Source organism: Terrapene carolina, unplaced genomic scaffold (assembly GCF_002925995.2).
Source record: "Terrapene carolina triunguis isolate 2854851 unplaced genomic scaffold, T_m_triunguis-2.0 Scaffold210, whole genome shotgun sequence".
In the NCBI taxonomy this organism is placed as follows: domain Eukaryota; kingdom Metazoa; phylum Chordata; order Testudines; family Emydidae; genus Terrapene; species Terrapene triunguis.
This window is the reverse complement of record NW_020664561.1, coordinates 25,600,125-25,623,268: the sequence shown is the minus strand read 5'-3', so window position 1 is coordinate 25,623,268 and position 23,144 is coordinate 25,600,125. Positions and strand designations below refer to the sequence as shown.

General features: G+C 40.6%; 1 long non-coding RNA gene across 1 annotated transcript; it reads left to right on the top strand.

Annotated features, from left to right (window-relative positions):
• Positions 1-632: 632 nt before the first annotated feature.
• Positions 633-22,356, top strand: LOC112115869. Its single transcript, XR_002908856.2, has 4 exons — positions 633-717; positions 17,154-17,243; positions 21,493-21,565; positions 21,650-22,356. It is a non-coding gene; the product is annotated as an uncharacterized LOC112115869 (long non-coding RNA).
• Positions 22,357-23,144: the final 788 nt, after the last annotated feature.

Below are 23,144 nucleotides of genomic sequence, written 5' to 3'. Positions count from 1 at the left end.
ACTGCACAGGCAAGACTCCTTGATATCCAAAAATTCCATTGATATAAACAAAATGCAGGATCAGACTAAAGATCTTTTATGATTATTTAAACTAGGACTGTGAGAGGTAGTGTGGGAGCTAGATAAAAGAAAGCACAAAGTTTCTTTTAATTAAATTAAGCTAGATCAAGTATTGTTTTCCTTTTGGTATTTAGGATCTTTGCATCTTAGGTACAGTAATAGGTTTCAAATAGATGGAAGCACAATATTTTCTGGGAGGCATATATTGGCCTTTGCATCTGTCAAGTTATTTGCAATAGCAAATACCCATTAAATACTTCATACTTCTACAGCACATTCTAACTGGACTAATTAATTCAGCTTCAACACTGCTTTGTGGTTGGGAAATACAATAAGGCTCTCCCCACCCCCAAACTCCTTCCTCAAATATACATGGCAAAACTAAAGGAGAGAAGTTAAGTAACATGAACCCAGGGTCACACGAAGTCAGTGGCAGAGCTGGGACCAGAACTTGCATCCCTACCCTTCCAAGCCTGCATTTTAAATCACTTCCTCTGATGGTTTCTTTGCAGAGGAAGGATCTAACATCAGATATAAACACAGGAACTGCTTTCTTTAAAATTCAGCTGTTTTAAAGCCAGAGAATTGTTCTTTCGGGGCCTGATCCTGCAAGACCTCACATGGGCGACTCCACTGAATACAAGAGAGATTACTCAGGTGAGTAAGGACCAGCAGGATTGAGTTTCATTTATTTCCGCCCCCCCGCCCCAAGATTGTAGTTCTCCATAATCCAAATGGAGTGTTGCCCATCAGTTTGGACACATGTAAGGAACTGAAGGTTGTATGTCACTAGACGCCTCATGTAAAGTACAGAGCACACACTAATGGGCCAAATTTATCCCTGGTATAAGCCAGTTTCCAATAGCACACGACATGCTAAGCATTTTCAAATATAAAATGAATAGTACCTGCCCCCAAAGAGTGAAATCTGAATCTGCACTGAGTTACTGCCAGGTGCACTTAGTGTAAATGCTGATTTTGCTCTATAGGGGTGGGATTTTCAAGAGTGCCCAGGATTGACCTTACTGTGCTCTCTCTGAAGTCAGCAGTAAAACTCCTACTGACTTTGGGAAAAGCTACTTAGGCCAACACTGGGCACTTTTGAAAATCCTACCCCAAAGCTGGTGTGGACCTTAGCTGCTTTCTAAAACAGCTGTTTCCCTATAAACCATCACAACTATTGTGCTAGCTGAGAAGCTTCTGATTAAAAAAATCCCTAGATTTGACTACTTAGGAGCTGGAGGCCATATAATTACAATTTGCTTCCCTCCATTGGTCTGGTGAAGGTCATGTTTGCTGGCATTCAAGGAAGGATACAAGTCCCAAATGTTTACTGTGGACTTTTTTGGACTTTTTCTCTAGAACATCCCTTTAGTGTATTTCATTTTAGTTCAGATCAGTCAATATGCTTCAATGTATGGGTGCAATCATTTGCTTTACATCACTTTACTGGGTCAAAGAAACCATAAACCCACATTAAAGGCTCCTGGATGGCTTCTCCCTGCACTTACGTATAGAAGAAAGTGTCCTAAACTTGCAATCCCTTCATTTTATAAACATCCTGAAGAACAAATGCTAATAACTTCCTTGCGCAGTCAAATAGCAACTGCAGGTTTCGGCGCTCCCTGATGGGAGTCAAGGCGACAGTGAAAGGCAAAAAGCAGTATGTCAGCTCTGTGGGCTGCTTATTTGTTCACTATCAACCAGAATGTGCAGGGAACTGGAGAGGGAGGACAAAGTTAGAGCAGGTCTACTGCAGCTGTGCTTCCAGAACATTGTATAAATTTTAGCACATGAAATCTATGGCAATGAAGATGAAAATATTTTAAATAGACAGTAGAGATAATTTCCGTATTAATTCCAATAATTACTTTAAATCAGACAATTCACTGCAGAGGTTCCCTACAGAGCAGCATTGAATTAACAATCTGTATATCATCATGCTTATCTCACATAAAACTCTTTTGAAGACCTGCTTTTGAAAGCTGCAAATTTTAACAGATTTTACTGCCCTTGTCATATGCAGAGAAAATGGTACCAAATGTCTCATGTTTTGTGACTCTGGGAACCTGGATCTGAGATGAGAATCAGAAGGATGCATTTGTAATCATCTTCAGTGATCTAGCCAAATCCATAGAGGTGGTTCTCTATTTGTGTTTTGGTGTCTTACCATGCTGTTAATTGACTGCCCAATCCAGAACAGGCTGGATTTTTGTTTTGTTTTGTTCGGTTCTTTAAACCGGATATAAAAAAAACCAAAATAATGGGGATTAGAATTCTATAAGGAACAGCCAAAGCTAAATTGAATCAGGATGCAAATGGGTATTCATCACAAAGAAACAAACCAAAACAAAAAACAATGGAATATTTATTTCAGTTTTCAGCATATATATTTATAGAGAACCTTGAAAGGCAATATATTTCTGCAACATTTTCAAGTAGGGGTGGCACCTAGAGTTAACATTTGGCCTTCTTGGCTCCTTGTTACAGTCATGCCTTCTCCAAGATATTCCTGTAGTTTGTCACCAGACTTCTGTCCATTTGGGAACACTGTTGTCATCCCTCAGTGTTTCTCCAAGGTTCCCCCCCGGAGAGAAAGTGCATGGCTTAGTATTTGGAGTGTGATGGGGGTAAGAGGGACCCAATCAGATGCAGGAGTTCTAGCAGCAACATTTGGTAGCATCTGGACAGTTTTAGTCAGGTGAAAATCATGTCATAGAATAGCTTATCAACTGCCCCTCATCTGATATGTAGTGAAAAAAGTGTACCGCACAAAAAGTAGGATATCCAATGTCGCCCCTCCTCCCATTGTGTCCAGTAATGTTCATTCTTGTTGTGATATCTCAAACCAGAGTTTTCAAAGCCAGTTAAATAAGATCAACAACAGTGTATCTATTACATATTTTTACAACTTGTTTTCTGATTAGACACTCATTTTACACATGGAACAAGTACAAACTCTGCCTCTAAGATTGAGGGTTGCTCACCTCTAACACTGTACCTAAGCTGTGAATCTTGGAGTAAAAAATTGGTCAGAGAGTTAGTTTTACATTACTAGATAAATAAGTTTGTGAGGTAATACTTTTTTCTTTTTAACTATTTGCTAGTAGAAATAAAAAAGTCTTCTATTCCTTATATACCAGTTCTATTTACTTATCTTTATTCATTAGACCGAAGTGAGATGGACTTAGAATACTTAAGTAGTTATACTGAGCAAAGAGATACTTGAATGCTCAACAGAGACTTAAATGTTCAGCTACTATAATCACACACCTAGAAACAGGCAGCTGCATACAATGGACCCGTCAAGTTATCAACTGCAGCTAACACTCTTTCTTATAAAGGCAGACTTTGTGGCTCTGGTTTCCTTGCTGAACCTCTCCCTGGAGGACTGCCCAGCTGGAGACAATACAAACCCCTTAGGGCCAATTACTTGGCTTGGTTCTTGTCCACATCACCTGAGAGCTGTCACTTCAACACACAGATAAAGAAACCATATGGAAAAACAGCAGCAGGGGGGAAGAGAATCATAACCAGATTGTTAAGATGACTGCTGTTGTCCTGTTTGCCAGAATATTATTTACATCATAACTAATTTAATAAGGAGATTAAGGGGAGGGGGCTGAACAAGGTCTCTTGTCCACAGAGGTAGTCCACTGAAATACTATCCTGTTTATTGTGAGAGGTCATATAATGTGTCTGAAATAGCTAGAAAAATTCAGGGCCAGTCCTCAGCTGGTGTGAAGTCACCATAGGTCCATTGACGTCAATTTACACTACCTGAGAATCAGGCCCTGATCATCATCATCCATTTTCGGTCACTATTTTGGAGATGGAATTGAAACTTTTATTTTCAATCAGAGGCTAAGACTGAAAAATGGTAAGAAGGGACACTGAAGTATATTCCCTACTCAAAACTCTACCCCTTCTAAGGAATCATTGGGCCAGACCCTCAGCTAATGTTAAGTCAGCAGATCTCCAAGTCTGACACAAAAGTTCTTGGCAGAAGTAAATCTGTGGAACAAATTTTAAACCAAGCTAATGTAGTATATGACAAATTTTCTCATAAAATTAACGAACAACTCTGTTCAATATATTTAGATTTACGTTAAAAAGTATAGCTCTCATCTGACTTTGCTATGGTTTTGTTTTTTTTTTTTTAAATCAACTGACAAAACTCAACAGGTAATCACTGCTTTTCATTATTTGTATTTGTTCAGAACCCTTAAGATTCCAGCGACAGTCCAGAGAAAAAAAGTAGACGCTAAGAACAGGTTCATTTACCACATTTCATTTAAAACAAAATAAATTTTAGATTCAGAGAATTCCAAACTGAGGCTTGGGGTCTCAGTCTTGTCAAAAGAGACCACCACAATAGTTTTGCTATTGTTGCTGCTGCTGAAAGTGTAGGTGGAATCTATAAGACATATTTTAAAAGGTTGGCATAATAGGAGCTCATTTGTGCTTTATAGCAGTTTGAAAAATCCAATGCTTTTTATAAAATAATGATTACAGACATGCAATTTGCAGATGCAAAAATGGAAGCCATTGCTCAAACATTTGATCTGATGTTCTTACTGGAAAAAAAACCTGGAGGTATGTGCCAGGTGACAGTTACAGCAAACTGCAATACTTTATCTTTGATTCACACCCCTTTTACTCATGTTTTACAAGTGTCTGTTACTCTACAATAGTCCGCTAAATATCAGAAGTGCTCTCCCTACACCTTTTGCCCTCATTAATAGGATGTACAGAGCACAGCTCAACTCTTACTACAGCTTCTCAAAACCACAGAATACCCATTTTAATGTTCACCTCATTCATTTGGTCAATGGATGTTTGTGTCTTCCCTTTTTCCTCTAAGAGCGTGTCACAATGTTCAGATAACATTGGGCACAACTAATGTAATATTGAATCATATTCAAGAAAGTTAATTATCTTAACAGGGAAGTTGGAGTATTCTTATATGCCTCACCCTCCACAGCTTTGCCTTAGGAGGGCTGGATCTTTTGGCTCAGGCCAGAGAGACTCATGCGGCTACATCAGGAGGTTCCCTGGGTTTGATCTGCATTGTTGATGGTGTCTCACTCAGGGGGATTGTGCAACATTCCTAACCCCAAAATCAACCCTTGTATTTCATGATTTCATATTTTAGTAGCAGTTGGTAGGGAGGGGAAGAACAACAATTATTCTTAAGTCACATAGGGAGATATTCCGGGAGTGGGTGGGAGGGTGGGGTGATCCTTTAAAAGAAAAACGAGTCTCTCATATTCACTGTTCCCTAGACAGTAAAGGGTTTTTTTTCAGGTGACATATCCACCTCTTCTGAGCATGCAAATCAACAAAGGGCCATCGAGCAAGTCTTCAGAACAGAGACAATTCATGCTCAGTTGGCTGTCAGTCAGCATTTTACGACAGCTGAACATTCCACATCTTATGGCTAGAGATAGGCACAAATTTGAACAATCCAAACAAGGGGAGTTCAAAAATTGTATCTGGATCTGCATTTGAATTTTGCAAATGGTGCCTGTCTTAAAATTTCAACAGTACAAAATTCCCATGGGTAACGAGAGCGTTCACTGAATCCTGCTCCTCTCCCCTTTTTCTGACCAGCTCCCATATTTTAGATATTCCCAATTTCAGTGCTGCCTAACACAGTCTCTTGGATGCCTACATTTATGTCATCTGTTATAATGGCAGTGCGCCCAGTTTGAAGTAGTTTGCTCCATTTCTCTAAGACAGATGCTAAGCTAAGGCTGGTTTGAATGGACAGATGACACTGCAGTGCCAATTTGCTACAGGAAGGTCCTCTCTGAGACAGCTCTGCCATATTGGGACCATGTTTCTTTTTTGTGAAATTATATCTGCTGACATGTATATCAAACCTGCCCTCACAAAAAGTTTTCCAGGATCTTACCCTTTACTGTAATTCCATCTACCAGTGAAACAGGTAGTATTACAGCCGGAACTGAGGAAAAACAGCAAGATCTCAATATGTCAGGCACTTCAGACTACATTCTGTAGAGACCATATCCACATACACTGTGCAGATAATCTGATAAAACCAGAAAGGACTGAATCTGATGCTGTCAAGACTCAATGGCCCCAATCTTGTCAATCAGCTGCCTGATCAGGCCCCAGTTTCATCCCCTCCCCCCCATTGTTCTAAACAGCTTTGCTACAAGTGGGCAGCTCAGACCTGTGAGGCTTCAACATATTTTGAAGGTAGCAAGAGTAGGGGGCTGAGAGAGCAGTTGCAGGAAGGGTAAGAGAGGAGAGGAGAGGAAAGAGGAAGAAAAGTGACAGATGTTGAATGAGACAGTATCTGCTTGAACTCCCCTTGCCCCTCATCTCTTGTTTTGCTAAGCAGCAATGAAGTTATGACTCCCACCAATACATTTACTGAACAATAAATAATATTTGGCACTTCCATGGTACCAAAGGTTCTCAAACATTTTACATGCATTAATGACTACATTTCCTAACCTTGCCAAGTAAGCAAAAAGTAAAAAGCAAAGGGTACCAGGACATCTGTTCTCTCCTGTAAAGTCACAGCAATGAAATACACTCCTCTCTTTTCTACCCAAATATTTGGGGGGGGGGGGGGGAAGAAGAGGACACTGCCACTGGGAACATGAGATAATGAAGAAGTGATAACTCCACTGCATGCCAAGTGGATAGGAGTAGGAAGTGACAACACTGCTGCAGGACATGTCTTTTTTTCAGAGTTTGTTTTACACTTGATTTTTTTTCCCTCGAGATTGCCTAAAAAAAATTTAGGGTGAAATCCTGGTCTCATTGCAGTAAGTGGCAAGTCACCCACTGATTTCAGTGAGGCCAGAATCTCACCTTAAATCACTGCTTTGATACATTTGCAGGTATATTAAGAAAACTAAGTCTCAAAAATCATCTGGCCCAGGTTTGGAAATGTTTTCCCCATTCCCTCCCACAGTTTCAACAGAACACATCTTTCCCAACATACAGTAATACCATTAAACACAGCACTTTTCAGCCATAGATCTCCAAGTGTTTTGTTAAACAGATAACTGTTAACTCCACTTTATCAAAGAGGAAACTGAGGTACAGTCAGGGAGCATGATCTGTCCAGCAGCTCTGAGGCAGAGCCAGCAATAGAATTTGAGTCTTCAGAGACACAGTCTAGTGCTCTAACCTTTAGGTACACTGCCTATTAGTTATCAGCTTTAATTAAAAACAAAAAGGTATTTGAGTTGTATTAAAAGAAAGCAGGAAAGTTATGTCTCCTTTCTGGCCCCTCCCAAGCCCCTAAGGTCATTTTCCACAACAGAAATAAAAGCTTTCTTGGTCCTGTCTTTTGTCCTAACAGCAGTGGTTAGCTGCTTGTGGCTAATTAGTTACTCAAGTGTAATAATCCTCCAGTGTGACAGAAAATGTTTAGATTGAGTTCTCTGCAGGTAGTGTACTCCTGGAAAAGATGCCATAAATCAGCAGGGTTATGGAACTCTTTAAACAAAGCAAATCTGCTGTGGGAACCCATTACACATTTAACTACGTAATATTTATCTACCTAGCTGACTTGTGCTTTTAACTTAACACTTTTCACCCAGGGCTTTTTAGCACCTGGATCACATTAACCAAGAATGAAAGTCACCCTGTATGCAGAGTCAGCATAAAGTCTCTACACTAAGCCTTCAATGTAGGGTTTGCACAGGACTTTAAGTGGTGTACATGGACCTTGTACTGGCCCTCTGCACAGAGGTGAATTTCACCTAAATCTTTGAACAAGATACAAAAAGTATCAGTTTCACTTGTTTACCTATACAAAATGCTAAATCCGTGGAGTACAGAATCACCACTTATTATCCATGAAGATAGGGAGGTATACAAGAGATGCAGACAATCAAGAAAAGTTCTCATTCCAAAGAGGGTTTTATGCCAAAAGCAAGACAACAAAAGTCATCTACAAACATATTAGACAATGGTTGTGGACACTGAAGACAAAGTCTCATCTAACAGGGGCTAGCAAGTTTGGGTGCCCAACCGGAGACACCTTTAAAGGGTCTGATTTTTCGAGAGGCCTGAACACCCATTCTCTGGAAACCAGGCCCCTTCAAAGAGTCACAAGTTAGGCACCCAAACTCATTGTTGAATTTGTTAAATATAGGCCCAGGTGTCCAGATATATTTTGATTAGCGGATTGGTCCTTCTATAGGTCACAGCTGTGTACCATCTGGTCCTTAAGTTACCAAGAGGAAGAGAAGAATTCTCTCCTTCCATTAAGTGGTTAAAAGCTTATATGTATGTTTTACTTACACACACACACACACACACACACACACACACACACACGATTTAACTATCTTTCACCACTTCTGTTCTATCCATTTGACCTAACAGCCTCAGGGGTCTCTTTTTAAATTACAGATTTTGTCTGCAAAGTGTTACTTCACCTCTTTGTTCCTTTGGTTTACCTTTCTACCGGGTCTGGTCTATTTAGGAGCAGAGGCAGTCCCTCACTAGGTGTTTGTACTGTGCCTAGCACAATAGGGCCCTGATCTCGGTTTGGGCCTCTCTGCACTATTCTGATACAAATAATGAAAATCAAGCTTGTGTCTCCACCATGCTCTCTCACACCTCCTTTGCCAATCCTCTGAGAAATGGAATTTGGGTCCTTAAATCAGCTCCCAGTCAAGTTCCCTAAACGGGATGTTAGTCGGGATTTAAGCTATTGCTGCAGTAGCTGGCCTGCAAGGTAAAGCATCACTGCTGCTGGGCTGGAGAAGCAACTGGGCAGCATTTAAGCTAAGATTTAAAAGGACAAGGCTTGTGAGCTGCTCTAAGGACCCAAATTCAGTTTCTCAGGACTTTAGGCAAGTGGGAGAGAAGAAAGCAACAAGGAAAGAACTAGAGGTGATGGAGGGAGCGAGGAGCTGAAGTATAAAGAAAAGGAGACTTTAAAAAAAATAAAAATAAAAAACCACACCTCACACCTCTTCCCAACTCCCCAGTTATCCCACTCAGCACAGGTTGTATTTCAACAATCACTTCCATCTTACATTTTCCTATTGGAAAAAAAAAAAAAATTAGGGGTCCTGTTTAGTTTTGTCAATAGAAAGCAAGAGTCGACAGTGCTTATTGGACCATAAAGTGCTCCACAAAAGGCAGCCACACTCATTGGTGACAGGAAGCAGGACACTAAGTAGTCAGAGAAGACAAAGCCTTAGATTATAAAGATTACTATCTTGCATAAAAGTTAAGAGAAGGTGTTTGTAGCCTTTGATCTACTATTTTCCCTTCTATGGGTAATGAATTTTCTTTAGTCACAGATACATTGCACAATATATACCTGCTCATGCGCATAAAAATATATTTTAAAGGGATAAAAGGAGACTAACAATAAGCCACTGTACTAACAGGTTGCTGGTCCATTTCAGATGGTTGAAGCTACTGGAGCAAGTACCAATGTAGAGTGGTCCTGGCTATATTAAACACGTACATTTTGGGTCTGGTTCCTCTCAGCTGTTGAACACACAATTTATGTCAAACTCAGCAGAATTGAGCCCATAATTAGCATGTTTGTTTTGAATGGGTGTAGCTGGGTGCTCAGAACTTTTGAAAATTTGGCAGTTTATTTAGGAGATTAGCTTTGGGTCATTAACCCGTCCATCCCAAATTCTTGTCCATGTGTAAATACTTTCTGTAAATACCCACAGATGTTATGCAATGCATGAGGTGGTCCTCATGACTGCAAGTGGGGAAAGGTGATGGTCCATGAGTCTCTGTTAAGACACCTTATGGAACAGATCGGAGTCCTTGTCACATATAGTATCTGCATTCCAGAAGTGATGGTAAAAGTCTGAGAAGTGATACTGAAAAACTGAGATCTACTGGAGAACCTCTACTGAAAAAATTCTCATCTTGTTTTGTCTCCTGTGAGCAAGTCTAGGCAACATAGCAACATTTTCCTCCCAAGTGGGCAATCTCACTTTAGTAGCAACTTTTTCATTGATCATCAGCTCTATTCTGTGCTGTACTAGCCTCCATACTAGACTGTGTGATGTACTCCTTGCTTAGAATTAAACTGTAGATCTAGAAACTATTGCCATATTTGAGGGTAGCAGACAGGGACTTCAGCAGCAGTGGCTGGAAATGATCTACCAGCAGAAAACGTCTGGAGGCACTGGAGTAGCAAGCACTATAACTTTGAAAATGGCACAACATGAGTTCTTTCCACTGCAGTGCTTGTGGACTGTATGGTGGCATTGGTGGTGCTAATTCTCTCCCCACACGCTTCAAATCAGGGAATACGAACTACTCCCTGTGCAGAAATACAATGGGAGCAGGGCTGGATTTCACTTGTGTACAAAAGGAGCCAGATTAAGACCCTTGATTTCTTGGTAAGTTTCATGTTGCATTGGAAAATACAGATGCTGATATGGTAAATATACACTCCTGTAGCACTAAAATGGTTTCTATTCCAAGAGAAATTGCCTGCCCTGCAAGAGGAGTTCTACAGAATCCCTCCCTCCCTGCAGAATAGATGGGCTTTTAAGGCTATGGGTCTGCAGAAATAAACACCTGCCTAAAAATACATTAAAGGATTATTCATGATTGTCAAATGGTACTTAATGGCCTGCTCCAGTTACTACTGGTCTCAGTGCACAGCCAATGATTCATGGAAATTCTACCACCCTCCCGAATTCTAGAGACACAGGAGTTCATTCTATTAGGCTCTAACAGAAGAAAGCTCGCCTGTCCTGGGATTGTAGGACCACCACTCCTTTCCCAAGATCATCATTTTTGACATTGTTCTAGAAATGGGATTGTTGAGAAAGCTCTTAGGAGAACCCAGTGCACCTTCTTAAGAAGGCTGAGCATCTTAATACTTGGTGTATAGGGAATGGGTTACTCTCCAGTTGCCTGAACATCAGCAGCCAATTAAGGTACAAGAGTTGAAAGTGGGCTAAACATATTAAGCTTCTCAATAGTTGTTGTTGGTCAGCTGAACTGTTCAGTTCACATCTTCTTAGCCATCAGTAAGCCATCTATAGTCATTATGTCTGAGAGCAACAGACATACTAGCAAGTCAAGATGACAATATTTTTAATGCCCAAAATGCTGTTTGTACTTGAGAACAACAGCAACTTTCCATCTTCAAAGAATGCTAGAAGTCTTAACTCTAGGCCAAATCCTCCCTTGTGATGAGCATTAGAATGGTGATTGAGGTGAAGACAGCCTATGGAGCTTCTCTGTATCCCCAAACCAGTATGCCATGCAATTGCATTAGAGGAGTCCTACTAACATTCAAGACAGGAGCCTTTGTACTGCAACCCACAGCACTTCACAATCCCAAGTGGGGGCGCATGATGTGTCAGCTGTGGGTGTGATAGTGTTCAGGTGTCTACTGTGCATCCAGAGGTTGGCACAGTCACTAGCTCTCATTTTCAGAGCGGCAGTAAGGTGAACTGAGCATTCCCACCAACCCCTTTCAACCTCAGTTCCACCTAACTAGTCCTGTTGGTGCTGGTGGGCAGTCCAATAGTAAAGGCTTAGCCAGTGCCCCTTCATCTCCCTTACATGGCCACATCTCAAGAGTAGAATTTCACCCCATATACACATAGGATCAGTTCATCCATCATTGAAATGCTCAGCCTCTGATGTTGAAGATTGGTTATAGCAGCTAATTAATAGTAAGAGTGATATTTTAGGACAGAAAGTGAAGTAGAATGCTACAACCAGTTGAAGCTACATAGGGTATTATGTGGGAAAGAATGTAATAACTATGCCTGAAACTTAGGCTACATCTTCACTACAGGGGGGGGTCGATTTAAGATACGCAAATTCAGCTACGCGAATAGCGTAGCTGAATTCGACGTATCGCAGCTGACTTACCCCGCTGAAAGGACGGTGGCAAAAATCGACCTCCGCAGCTTCCCGTCGACGGCGCTTACTCCCACCTCCGCTGGTGGAGTAAGAGCGTCGATTCGGGGATCGATTGTCGCGTCCCGACGAGACGCGATAATTCGATCCCCGAGAGGTCGATTTCTACCCGCCGATTCAGGCGGGTAGTGTAGACCTAGCCTTAGTCAGTACACAGGGCTGTCAAAATAAATAAATAAATAAGGGGGTGTTAAAGCACTATAGTATATTCACTGCCAAAACTATAAGGTCATCGGTAATTTATTGCCCTGAAGACTTTAAAGTAGCAATTCTGAGTGGAGTGCCATTTGTGCCTTGAGCTCATTTCCATCTTAAAAATATGCTTAGTATTGAATGCCTTATTTAAGATCCTAGACAATGTTCAATGTCATGTTTCCTAGAAGAATAAAATTCCTTGTGCCTACTCTAGATACAACTTGCAAGTTATCAGCATATAAAGAAAGTATGTCTGTACACAATAACGCTATTTAGGGTTTATATAGTATTTTAATGTCTGTATAGTGCTTTGAACTTGTAATCACAATTACACCTTTGTGAGGCAGGTAAATGTTATCCATCTTTTAGACCAGGAAAATAGACACTGTGGGGATAAAACACTCACCTTGGTTGAAAGTAACTGAGTGGCAGAGTTAGGATTATTAGAATTTTGTAGTGCCAAGGGTTCAATGCTACAGTGAATCAGAAAGAAAAGGGGAGCAAATTCAAATCTTATTGTTACTCCAGCAGACTCTGAAGGGTGATGGGAGCACGCATACACATCTGAATCATTAAAGGTCATCTTTGCTTTAAAATAGGATCTCTAGAGAAAACACTAAAAATGTCCTTTTCTCTTTAATTAGCAATTCATTTTGATCTTGCACTATGAATAACCTGAAATATACCCATTATAGTCACTCAGTGCTGCTATCAGCAAAACACACGTAATATGCAAAATGGATTAAAATAGCTCCTAAATGACAAAACCGATTTCAGGGTTCTACTATGTGAGGCGTTCTACAAACCCATTAGAGCAGGGACAGTTTTTTGTAAAGAGAGTTTGTAAACAAGGCAGATCAAGGGCAGTAGAAACCAAGTAATATGTCCACGTTACGGCTAGAGAACCGAGGTACAGAGATTAAGTAACTTGCTCAAAATGACAAGGAAAATCTGTTAGAAGCAGGAATTGAATACACATCTCCCAATCCAGTACCTAGACCAGAAAATCATCCTCTCTTCTAAAATCTGTTCATGCTGGAGAATGCAGGCAATTGTCCTGCTCCCTCTTGATCCAAGCAAACAAACATCTAGTTGAGCTTTATATAAAGCCCCAATCCTGCACTAGGTATTGGATAGATGCAGGATTGGGGTTGCAGTCTGAAATTCAATTACTACAGAGACTTTAAAGTTAATACCTTATTGTTCATATAAAATTTTCCATACTTTGCACTATTATACTAACTACCATGCAAGCACCTTAAGATTGCTTTGCAAACATTTATGAACGGCGCCTCAGAATACCATTGCTGTCAGGAGGGGAAATATTATATTCCCATTTTACAGATGAGTGCACTCAAAAACAAAACAACCCTTAGCACTTAAGACACTGAATGCACTCCTGCACTTTAGGATTTCAACAACAATTACTTATATAGTGCCTTTCATCCACAGATCTTAAAATGATTTACAAAAGCAGATTAATATTACCACCTCTGTTTTACAGACAGGGAAAAGGAGACAGAGCCCTGAACTGAGCAAGGTCACAGCAGAACCAGCAATAGAAAGAGCTCTGATCTCCCAACTCCCAGACCAGTACCCTATTTATTGGGCAATACTGCCTCACATGTACTTACATATTTGCTTGTGTGCAACCACAGCTGGCAGGTGCACCAGATATTTTAGAGTGCAGCTTTAAAATTATTGGCTTCACTGACTTGTATGCAAAATCAAATAATGTGGCAGAGTTGGGACTAGAGAACACAGATCTTCAAACTCATCATTCTGGTTTTTAATGACTATGTCAAATAAGGAAAGTATGTCTGTGTAAGCGGGGGAATGGTCCCGCTATTGTGGGGAACTTTCCTGGCTTCTGCACTACCCCGGTGAAGTGGGCTAGCGAAAGGATCTGAGTCCTCGCTCCCACTCCCTTGAGACCCAGAGGCCTCCCTGCCCTTGAGGGCTCCCCTTCCACTCTCCTGTCTGGCAGAGTCCTCGTAACCCCAACAAGGCTGGGCCCAGGATTCCTGGGGGGCTCAACCCCCAACCCTGCTATGGTCACCTAGGACAGGGGCTAGGGTGTCCCCACTCCAGGGTACTCTCTCTGCACTGGGCACCTCCCTGACCCACTGATTATTCCATACAATTTAAAACAAATACAAGTTGTTTAATTAACAATTAATCTAAAGAAAAGAATAAGGAAAAATGGGAAAGGTTAAAGGAAAACATCACCCTGCTTTGTGGCAGGGAACATCACAAACAAACAGTGTCTCTGGACATCAGGGCACTTCACAGTCTGTTCCTTGTAGGTCCCAGATTTCCGTCTCAGGCCCTGGCTGTGCTGCAGGTATGCTGCGGGTTGGACACTTGCAATGGTGGTGGCCACACAACTCCGGGCTTTGAGTGGTGGGACCCTTCTTCCCAGCGTCAGCCCCCTGTCAGGTTAAGGTCCCCCTCCCGGTCTGGCCTGCAAGGGCCCTTGTCTGGGGGTGTCTTTCTGTGCTGGGCCCTTTGCCCAAGGTCCCCCCTTGGCTGGCCCCACTTGCTCACCACACCTGGCTCTGTGGCTGCAGCTCTGCTCCCAGCACAGGATCTGCTCTCCCTGGGCTGCGTCTCTGGCTCTGTGGCTGCGGCTCTGCTCCCAGCACACGATCTGCTCTCCCTGGGCTGCGTTTCTGGCTCTGTGGCTGCGTCTCTGCTCCCAGCACAGGATCTGCTCTCCCTGGGCTGCGTCTCTGGCTCCTCTGGATCTGGCACGGTTCTGCTCTCCAGCTCAGCTTGGGCCCCTGCTTTCTCCTTAGCTCGGCCCCACTCAGTCTGACCCAGGCAATTCCAGCTCACACGGCGGACGGGACCTCCCTGGCCTCCTGACCCTCTGATTAGCTGTCAATCAGGCTGATCTGGAGCATTGGCCTCTCCCCATTGTTCTTGGGGACTGTCAGTCTCAGGCTCCTGATTTGCCATCGACCCTTCCCCTTTTAGTGCTGGGAGCTAGCCAACCAAAACACCCCCACTGAATGTTAGTAAGGGGGCAACAGTCCCCTTACATCTGTCTGAGGCAATCAAAACAGGAGAGAAGGTAAGAAATGGTCTTCAAAAGGTGATAGTGAGTACAGAGAATTGGTAGCCAAACTACTTGTGCTTTAGCTTGACCCTATTATGTTGCTTCTAATTTTCACCTCATCTTTGATTTAGCTTCCACTTGACATGTTTTGGGCCTGGGCCACACAGAACTCCATGCCAGACTGTTTCCAATTCCCAGTGTTTTGCCTTGCTTAGAAAGTTAAATTGCTGAAATATTTGCTAGAATAAATAGAGGTTAAGTGTGAAGTCAGTAGGTGAGCTTTGCTTCATGGATATTGATATAAAAAGCAGTTGCCATTCTACTCTGACTGATCTAAAGAACAGATGTTTGTATATGATTTATGAACACAAATGTGTACATCTTCCATAAATAGTAATGTGTTCCAGTAACAAACTGAGTAGAGAATTCTAGCCCATGAGGGCTAGGAAACTGCAGGCAGTATTTGAAATTGTCCATTAATTCTTGGTTTTAAATGAAAAACAGACTATAAATCCAATCCTGTAATCCTTTCGCATTTGAATGGTTCCTCTGATTTCAAAATAGGACTATTCATGTAAGTATGGCATAATCAGACCTGATAATACAGATGTCTGTTTAAGTTAATTAAATGTAATTGAACCAATAAATAATGACATATTCAATATACAGTAAATGCACTTTGGAAACCTTACATTAATATGACCTCGTTTGCATTTTTGTCACTATCAGAATTTTAGCAAATTTCCAAAGCTAAAAATTTCATGGTTAAATATTCACCGAAAGCCTCTAGTTCTCTGAATAATTTCAGTAAGAGTAATCAAATATCTGATCAAGCAAATAGGTCATCACCACTGCTCACACTTGCACTGGTCCTAAACTATTGTGGTTAAACAGCATCTCATTTCTCAGAAAGATTGTGTTGCAGACGTGTAATATTACCTGATGTGTTTAATTTTAACAGCACAGTTAATTTTTGGACAGCAAGTTTACTCAAAAACCATCTTCAATAGCCATCAATGAAATCTTCTGGACTGAGGGAACTATGTATTTATTCAGCAATTTGCCCTGTAGGTCACAAAGTTTTAAGAAGATTTCTATAGCTGCTATTTTATTTCAAAGCAGGTTTTCTAATATGCCAACATTTATTCTTTAATTTCATGGGCAGTGGCATTACACCAGGAATAAATTTGGTGCATAATATAGTTTTCATAAATAATATATACACACACACACACACACACCATATCACTAGAAAAAATGGCTCCATAAGTGGCAGAATTTACACAAAGCAATCTATTATGATTCATATTGAATATAACATTTTCCTGGTCTGTGTTATTCTGGTAAGTGGTATTGCTCTGACATTTTACACAGCTGCTACTCTTTTCCCCAGAGGTGGCTGCATTTCACTGGTGGGTGAAAGTATTCCCTAGAACATCATTTTGCTCCAGTACTACATAAGGATATTAAAATGTTTTCATAAACTTTAAGGCCAGATGGGACCATTATGATGGTCTAATCTGATCTCCTGTGTACACCAGCCATCGAACACCACCAGTAACTCCTGCATTGAGTCCATATTTAGGAATTGATTCTGCACTCCTAACACACCCCAAACTTCTATCCACTTCCATTAGGGTTTGTAAAAATATTGTGAGATCAGATAAACGGTGAAGCAGTATTAGGTTTTGTTGTCGTCTTTTATCCATGTGCTGCAGAAGTGAATGCTTCCTTCCCACCCTCTTTCTGCTACAGGAGGACTTCCTTTCTTGCAGTGTCCATAAATTTTTACTTTTAACATATAACACAAAGTTTCATTTCAATAATTGACTTGCGTTGGACAGCCAATCAAGGAATAAAATAAAGCTTCTGTTGACAATAGTCAAGTGGATTCTTTGTGTGTGTTACTTTATTTCAGGTCCAGTGTCAATACATTATGAAGATGTGGCATTTGAGAGGGTTTTCTTTTAAATGGAGGAACACCATGGAGAATGGAACAGAAGAACAGGTAAACTGGTTTTAAAAGGGAATAAAAAGGAGCCAATAATTATGCCTCACTCTGCTTGCAAATCATGATCAGGACCTCATATGGTGTGAACTGGCCTAGCTCTATTGATACCAATAGAGCTATGCCAATTTATAGTAGCTGAGGATCTGTCTTAATAACATTTTTAGACACTGCCACTGGAATTCACACTTTAGTGTCAAAATTGAAAAACTTTGAAAATGCACTACCTTTCTTCCTGTCCCCAAGTGTGTAACTGAAGGCTTGCTGACTGTGGGAGATTAATGGAAGTAGCCAATAACTGTGCACAAGTGATAGTTTGTGACACATGCAGAACAATGTGGTTTTGCCCCTTGCTTCTAGACAAATGAATATTTATATGCAAGACCTAATTTTCCCTCTAGTAACAATTTAATAACATCAAGGGGATGCTATTAACTGTTAAATGTTGTCAGTGCAAGTTAAAGATGCTGTAAGCCACTCAAAGCATTTACCACCGAGCTACATTAACATAATCTTTCAATCAGTGCAGAAGCTGCATAGAATTTTTTTTTTAATGTATCCCTAAAGAGAGATGCTAGGAGTGCAATTCTTAGAACCTGTATGTACTTGCAAGAAATCCCCAATTCCAGACTATTTGTACAACCAGGTGCTTTTCTTAACCGTCTCACTGCTTGTAAGGGCAGCAAGATAGATTCAAAAGGATGTTCAATGCAGGCAGCATGGATCCAGACTTATTTGGCATCTATCATGTATTCCCCAATGGGTGGGTGGAGGAAGGAAAAAGAAGGGGAGGGACAAAGAAAGAGAGCAGGGGAAAGTTTCAAATTAGAGCTACAGTCACTATTTCTAAATGGGGAAAGGAAGCCTAAATAACTGTCCCATATAGGGAAACTGATAAACATGAGTGGTAGTGAACAGTGAAATCTAGTTGCTGATATTAGCCAATATTATGCAGTTGAACATTCTTCTTTGAGAACAGATTAAAAAGTCAAGATGTGGACGCCCGTTAATTAAGAGTCGAGATGTAGCTTCCGCAGCAGCAAAGTAATTGTTTGTGCAGCACACACACACACACACACACACACACACACACACCCCATATCTTCAATTTAGGTCAGGCATCAAGAGGAGGAAAAAAGGACTGGAGACTGAAGATGAGATGCTCTATTTCACACAGTTGCCCTCTGGAAGGACTGGCAAAGGCAGTCACTTAAATTAAGTGCAGGTCATCAGACAAGATATCTAATCTATTCCTGAAACAGACAACCTCAACAGCCCAAATCCCTATGGCCTTTACAGCGACACAATGAACTGCTTCCTCATGTACCTCTGTCAATTCATGTTAGGTTCCTACTTTTTAAAAAGTGATATTTCATGTACACTATGACCCTATTGCTCATAGCAAGGAAAGTGCTTTGGTTTATTTATGACCTACTAACCTTAAATAAAAAAAAGCATACAACTAATTTGAATGTTCTCATAAGCCTGGAGATTTGAAATAAAACTTAAAATAAATCTGGCATTTGTAGCACAGCCAGCTAAGCTATATTTGCCCAGTTGGGAATTTTTTTTTTTTTTAAATGAAAACCAGATGACAAGAGGAAAGCATTATTACCCTGCATAAACTTCAAGGTTTGGGCATCAGAACTGCAGCTCATGAGTGCCTGGATTTCCCATGAGCCTCTGCTTCCATCAGCATAGAGTTAAATAAAGCAAGACTGTGGTTTTACATCTATCTCCAGTCTAGAAGACTAGAATGAAAAGCCAGCTGTAGTTTTGGAGATAGAATTTAACCCAGCCACAGAACCTAACCTTGGAAATAGAGACGTTGGTTATCAGCCAGACAAGATCGTTTGTTTAAAAAAAAAAAGTGACAGAGAAGGAGAAAGAAATGAAGAATAAAAAGCAAACATCCTCCATTTTCTATGCTAAAATGTGAGTGACCCTAAACTCTACTCATTGAACAAATGCAGATAGGAACAAAGGCCTATTGAATTCAGGAGCCTGTTTCTCCACTCATTCATGATGATGTAAATCAGGAGCAACTTCATTTAAGCCAATGGAGTTGCACTGGAATAAAACCAGTGCAAGTGAGCAGATAATCAAACCACAAGACTGTGGTCTGCTATATGTGGATACATCACAAGTTCTTGGCTGTACTGGCAAAACAAGTTTACTCTGCATTTACTTTGAATTCTGAAGCTTTCACAATCGCAAGTGATACATTTCCCAGGCCAAAAAAAAAGGGGGGGGGGGGGGGGGGGGAGAAAAGGGAAGCATCCTGTCTACAAAGCACACTATAGCCCACAAAAGAAAAAGGACCCCAGTTTATAATTTTAAATTAATGGAGATATCCCATCTCCTAGAACTGGAAGGGACCTTGAAAGGTCATCAAGTCCAGCCCCCTACCTTCACTAGCAGGACCAAGTACTGATTTTGCCCCAGATCCCTAAGTGGCCCCCTCAAGGATTGAACTCACAACCCTGGGTTTAGCAGGCCAAATGCTACTGCAATCATGTCTATGTGCACCAGTATGATTTTCTGTTGGATAAAGGACAGCAAATCATTTATCTTAGTTTACTATTACATGTTAAAAAAGTGGGGCAATCAATTCCAGTATATGCAGGACAGATCACTTAAAAGAAATAGCTATGACTTAAAATCCTTGCTAGGGAGCCTTATTTACCATACTAAAGGAAATAGCACACAGTCATGGTATGTGGTATCTTTTAGCTTTGGGTTCCTATTTATGCAAATATTAGCAAGTTGATGCTTGAAGTGACTGAAAATAGGTTATGCATTGAAATGCCAAATATACCACACCCCCACTTGGAAACAAGATTTCAGATGCAGCATTTAATGAAAACCAACGAATTATCAGTTTCACGATAACTAGTTCTACTGCACAGTAAGATAAAGACTCTAGTTGAGCTTGAACCTTTCAAGGGAATTCTCTTCTGCAGGCCAATTCTACTTGCCAGTGCAGAGAGTAAGCAAGGTAGATAAGTCTCACTCTCACATCATGCATCGGAAGAAGTGGGTATTCACCCACGAAAGCTCATGCTCCTATACGTCTGTTAGTCTATAAGGTGCCACAGGACACTCTGCTGCTTTTAAAGTCTCACTTTGTCCTCTGATTCATACTCGTGTCTTTCCACTTCCCAACCCTTCCAATTAATAGCCAAGGAAGACAAATCTTTGTTGCGTTACACATGAATTGCAATACTATGTACACTTCCATTTTTCTAAAAGCCAGTTTTGATAGAAGAGAAAGTCTAAATGAACTGGCAAGGTTTAGAGGAAAGGCAAACAACTTCCATTATTGCTGGAGCCTTATCAGAAGGAGCACTTCACGAAGTGTGATCATCCAATCCTTGATATGGACAAGACACTTAAAAACAAACAAAAACAAAAAACTTGCCACACATCTCACTGCACGCCAAGAAGGAATCTCTAAGTTAGAATGACTCAGATAAGTTCACCTCTTACTCTCATGCTAGATTTTCATAACAGGTGGAGCCAACTCCAATTTACATTTAAAGAATATCTAACACTGCATCAGACTGCAATTTGATTACCTCTAAACTAGTATAATGGGATTTCAGTTGACTTCTTAAGTTAGGCAGATGTGTGTGGTGGATAGGTATGTAGAAAGGCTTTCTAAATTAGACTAACTGTATGGGTTGTATAGAAACATTTGAAGAAACAGGATGCTCCTTTTAGAACAGACAATTAATTTAATATAGTACTACTGGCATATATGGTAATTTACAAAGAGAATGAAGTAGTTCTACTTCCATCCTCCCCAAGAAGCTTATTGAGAGACATATGCTGCTTAAAACAGTCAATACCTGACAATCTTAAACAGATTCAGGTTTGACTGAATTCACCCAGCAGAAGAGACTTTATTGGGACTGGGCAATCTATTAGTGACATTGCAGGTTCATTGTGCTTTTACCCAGATGTGTAGAAGTATGGGATTACACACTTTGATTACACATGGTTTGACTGACAACCCTAGATAACTTTGGTCTAGATTTCTAAACTAGATAAATAAAGCTTTTCAATAAATGAAACAGACCTTTTCTTTTCATAGGATCAAAGCCTGGAGAGTTGCCAGTTCCTTGCTGTAGGATTATAATAGAACGGGCCCAGGAAGGTGGGCGGTGGTGCTAAGGGAACAGTGACAAACTGCATAATCTGTATGATTAAAACCATTGTGTCAGTTATGATTTTCCCCCCCTTTCAGATTTTTAAGGATGCTGTCAAGTCAGTGGAGTTCTCTTTTTAGTGGTTGCTTCAGTGAACATTCAACGCTGTCGGTGAGTTTGGAATTAAAGTGAAAACCATCGACCGTTGATTGTACCCTCCAGCTAACCATCATCCTCCTTACTTCATGCTTTCAGGCCTTTCACTGAAGACAGCTGCCAAACCAGCACACAAGGTATCTCTTCCCCCCACCCCATCCTCTTTGCAGAGCTTTACTAAAAAGGTCACAATCAACATTCATTGCTGTCGGTGGGTTTAACTATGTGGACAAGCTCACTGAACAATGAATGCAACTGTGGCCCCACTTTTTGTGATCACAGTCAAGAGGAATATCAGCTCTGAAAGCAGCATTGAAAGTCTTTCATATATGAAACTTTTCTGATCAAAAGACGAATATCTTCAGGATTTTTTTTTAAGCTGGTTTGACTCAGATGGTTGAGACAACACTCACTCCTCCCTGGAGTTGATTACAACATAAAGGGAGTTCATTCTGCCATTAATCTCTCTTACTTACTATAGATATTAACAAAAACTCTGGTATAGAAAAAGCCTCCCTGTATGCACCCCCGAGGACTCTGAACACAGGAGGAGAGATGGTTGAAAACGTCTCTAAAAAAAAAATCAAATATAATAATAATAATAATAAAAAAAAAAATCTATGTACTGCAACATTGCACATGCAGAGAGATGATGGCTATGTGTGTCCTTGGCAAAACAAGACAAACTCACCCCAAAATTTCTTACAAATGGGAGCCTTAGTTAAAGAATGGCGATAATATTCCTGATCTTGGTGGAATACAATTCATTGCTTTGTGAAGTTTATTTAAACACCTAATAAACATTAAAAAACACAAACCTTATTGGACTTGCCTCTTTGTACTGTTTTGAGATAAGCCGGAAAGAAATTACTTGTATGGCTGGTAACAAAGTTCAGCTCATTGTTATAAATTATGGAGCTGTGAGTGGTCATGCTATGTTCCCTGATGCCAGGTATAAGGGGAAAAAATAAAAGGAAAAATTGAAGTACACCACCACTTTCCCAGCCCCACTCGTGCTTCACCCACAAATCTCAGGCATCAACCTAAATTTCTATCACCAGCTGAATGGGTACTGAAACATCATGTAATTCTCTAAGCCAATTTCAGCCATTAGCTTCAGTTTCTAGTATGTTGGTGAGTTTTTGCATAGACATTACTTCCAAAAGGAGAGGAATGACAAATCATTTCATTTGTCTCTCCCTTGTGACACGCATTACCACTGACAAAGTCTGCTTTTTACTATGCATATAAAGAGAAGCTTCAACACATTTCACCTAAGATTTCTTTCTTACCTTAATATGTACCTGTTTGTCTGGCCCTCATCCTGTACTATCTGTGCTCAGATACAAGTAGTGTATTATACAGTACCGTGGTAATGAAATGGCATTTTCTTCTGTAACTTGGTGGTGATGGGGTGATTAAAGAATAATTTAAAAAAAAGTTAGATTCACAACAGAGATCTGACATGGATCAAATCACATAGGAAGAGAACCAGTTCTCTAAACAAATATCCAAAATTCTAAGGCCATGTCCTCCTAGAAACATATGGATTTTTAGTTAACTTGATGCTGTGTGGTACCCTTAGTATGAAGAT